The sequence below is a fragment of the Magnolia sinica genome, chromosome 5, assembly GCF_029962835.1.
Source record: "Magnolia sinica isolate HGM2019 chromosome 5, MsV1, whole genome shotgun sequence".
NCBI lineage: Eukaryota > Viridiplantae > Streptophyta > Magnoliopsida > Magnoliales > Magnoliaceae > Magnolia > Magnolia sinica.
The window spans coordinates 8649457-8653592 of NC_080577.1; positions in this window are offsets into that span (position 1 = coordinate 8649457).

The following is a 4136-nucleotide window of genomic DNA, read 5'->3' on the forward strand; positions in this document are numbered from 1 at the left end:
CCGCACGGACTCCCACATCTGATTTTCTGTGGGCCCACTCTTACATGTATGTGAGATCCACTCTGACCATTATATGTATAATCCAGTTATAGACACGGAGCCCAAAAATTAGGCTAACCTGTGATTCAGATGGACCACACCAATGGGAACATATAGGAAGGAGACATCCACCTTTGATTTTCACAGGGCCCATTATGACTAAACTGTGAAATCCATTCCATTCATTGGATAGCACACCAAAAGTAATCCTAAGTTCCAAAAATCAGGTCCATACATGATTCATGTGAGCCACACCAAAGGAAATAGTTTAGTGGGTTAACCTTTACATGTACAATGTTTCCAATCGTGTGGTTGACCTGACCTAATGATGGGGATGAAATTTGAGACCTTGATCTAATATGGGCTGACATACTTGATGGTCGGGGTTGATTTTACATTAACATAACGATGGGGCTCACCCAATCCATAGCCCCTTTTCATGCCAAAATGAAATTTGTATGCGGTGGAAGCATTTACTTTCATTAATTAAGGGAGATTGTTTTCATTGAATGAATGGCCAGTTGGACGAAAATGCAATGTCCAACTAGTTGTGTGTGGGCATTACTCGTGAATAAAAAGTAATGTAATATTTAATGACATGGACAAAAGCCTTTTTGAGCATGGACAAGGCCCAATTCGTGAGGCCCATGTTGATGTATGTGTAAAATCCATTCCGCCCATCTTTTTTGTCGTGTCATTTTAGGGCTATGGCCCAAATATCAGCTTGATCCAAAGCTCGTGTGGGCTACATAATAGAAAACAATAGTGACAATAACACCCACTATTGAAACTTTTCAAGCTCACTATGATGTTTGTTAGAAGTGGACAGTGTTCAAGTCAGGACATTTTGGGCCCACGACGAGCTAGCCCACAAGGTAGATGGAACGAATCACCTTATTGTGGGCCTCGACTCTTATTATTTAAAAATAATCAAGTTATTAATTACATCAACCTGACAAACACGACCCTTACCATTTTATATGGGTATCAGTCGTGGTTGTAATGTGGTAAGGGTTATGGTCGTCATGTTATATGGGTCGTGATTGTCATGTTATATGAGTCATGACTGTCATGTACGTTATATGGGTTGTGGTTATCATGTTATACGGGTCGAGGTTGTCATGTGACGTATGGAGTTCATGATTGTAATATAATAAGGGTCGAGATTGTCATGTTATAAGGATTGTGGGTCCTGTTGATAACATGACCTATGATAAAACCCACAACCCTTATAATATGACAACATCGAAGGTGACTCTGACCTATTGTTCCCTATTGTGAGGGATATTCATAGGGAAATGATGCCCGGGTATTCCTCGATTTCTGACCTCTGTAATGAAATTCATGTTCACACATTCAAATCATCTGATATCAACAGGAGGAGGAACATTTCACATTTCCTATGTTGGAATAGGATGCATATACAATTACAAAAGAAGTAATGTTGGTGCTAGCTATGTTGACACCATATTTTTGACAGAGCTTGTCTCAATGTTTTGCTAAGGGACATCAGGCCGAAGCATAGTTTGCCAAGGGATAATAAGTCGAGGCACAATTAGTTGAGGCATAACTGACAGTCTTTTACCAAAAATAGTCATCATCTAATTCAAGCTCTTAATCTAACATGCCATCCATCTGTTGAAAGTTTTAACCTGATATCGTGAGTACTTGGTCTGAGCTCTTGACTTTTCTATAATATGTTAAATTCTCGTTTCCATATTGCATAGCTTAATTAACATTATCTCAAGAGGATCAATTTGAGATGAAAATACCCTATGCATATTTAAAGAACCGAGTTCTAAGTTCGATGATAACTCAGCCGATGGATGCACCTGCATTTCTTTCTCTAATGCGGGAGGTTCACTAGTGCCACACTACAAGAAACTAAGTAGATCCAAAACTCAATGGGCCACACTACAGGAAACAGTGAGGATTAAAAGCTCACCGTTAAAACTTTCTAAGGGGCCATTGTGATGTTTATATGCCAAGGGAAAAATACAAATATCAGACTGGTCCAAAACTTCAATAGGCTCAGAGAAGGTTTCAACGGTGAGCATTCAATCCCCACACGTACAAATGTGGAGTGCTCATTCAATGGACCCCAGCATGAATAGATTCATGCAGACAATTCTAGCGTCAGGTCGTTAGATGTCTTTTACGCCTGAAACCGGTCTTCCTGTTTGTCCAATTGTAATTGGCCAAGGTCCCGTGATGAGTGGCCAAACTCCCGAACAATTCTAAATTGTCAAAACAAAGACTTTGAATGATTTTCTTAAAACCTTGAAAATAGCAGTCGCATGATTTACTAAAAATAATAAGGTTTGACTGCAAACTCAGATTTAGTTCTAAATAATTAAATTTTAGATAGCCATTTAAGTTACCTTAGTAATAATTAGACATAAAAAGTAATAATACGCTTCTAAGTTTTTATCATCTTTTGTTCCACACAAAAATAAATAAACTGCTACCTTAGTCTTTGGCCATTTTCAATTGAACTTGACCAATAATTTATTTTTCTTTCTTGATTGATGACTGACTCATTTATGGTAGTCAACCAAACGGGTAGAATTTCTCACCTTGGTGACTTTTGGGTCACTTATAGTTTATCCTATGAAAATTAACAGTTTTTATCATTTGACCATGGCCTCAATTTGTACAAACTAATAACCCAAGTAAAATATTAGAGGAAAACTTGCACACTTTGGCAGAGTATGATGGTTGATATATATGCTCGTATTTTAAAATTATTTAAAAATTGCGCATGTGGCATAGAAATAATTTAAATTAATTGTCCAAATTATGTGTGTCATTTTAGATGTATCATGATATAAAAATTATGCTTATTGGATTAAATGACCATTAGATTAGTGGAGATTAAAAAGATAGAGAATTCCCAACAGTCCTAATTCAACAAACAAGTGTAAACGAATCACACGTTAGGTTGCAGCCAATCTGATTTTGTGGACCCTAACTCAGAGATAGTAGGTTCCATAATTTAATTAGTTTATTTTGAATTAATTCATGCCATTTGAGTTGTTTTTTAAGTGCCCGAGCATCAAGTGCACACGCAGCGTGCGTATCACAAAAATATTTCTTGATTAAAAAATATTAACAGTTATTACGAGGCTCTCTCTCTCTCTCTCTCGTGCTAGTCACGGTATACGTGAGATGCGTGTACGTCATTCCAAACTGTCCAAATCTGAGGACCAATATTGAAGGCATGACCCTTCAAATGGACAGTTTATATGGAGAAAGATCCATCGGTCCAAATTCAATAAAATACTCGTACATAGAGGATGGACGGTCCAATCACCCACAACAAATTCCACTATGTAGACCGTTTTGATTGATGTGGGTCCCGTGCATAGCGCGACTTGTTGCGACCGGGAACCAGCAACGTGGGTGGGACCCTGACTTCAGGGGCCACCAAGATGTATGTACTGTATATATGTGGACACCCTTCATCTGTTTTTCCAGCTTATTTAGGTCATTGTACCAAAAAATGAAGCAGATACAAATTTTGTGGACCCCACTGCAGGAACTAGTAATTATTGACCCTTAAAAACCTTTTCTAGGCCACAAAAGTTTTGTATCAAGCTGGTATTTGTTTTTTCCTTTTATCCAGTTCTTTGTGACCATATCAACAGGTTGGATGGTCAATAGGAAGTTTCGAATGGTAGATGTTCAACGACCGCTGTTTGCTGTGATGTGGTCCACCTGAAATTTTTATCAGCTTCATTTTTGGAACCATGCCCTAAAATAATCGGTAAAAACAGATGGATGGCCTGGATATACAATTCATACATCTAGGTGGTCTTATGGCTGCCCAGAATCGAGAGTGTGTTGCCCACTGCGGGCCCACAGTTTGAGTGTTCCGATGATCAGAACCCTTCATGTTGTGAAATCTACTATATACATGCCACCTAGAGCTGGGCATCGGACCGAGTCGGAACGGATTGGGTCCAACTCGACTTAGTCCGGATTCTACCTGGTCTGATCTGAACTCGATCCGATCCGGGACCGAGTTCAGGCCATCGGACCCGATCCTATCCGATGCACTGATAATCTGACCCGAACCGAGTCCGACTCGGTCAAAA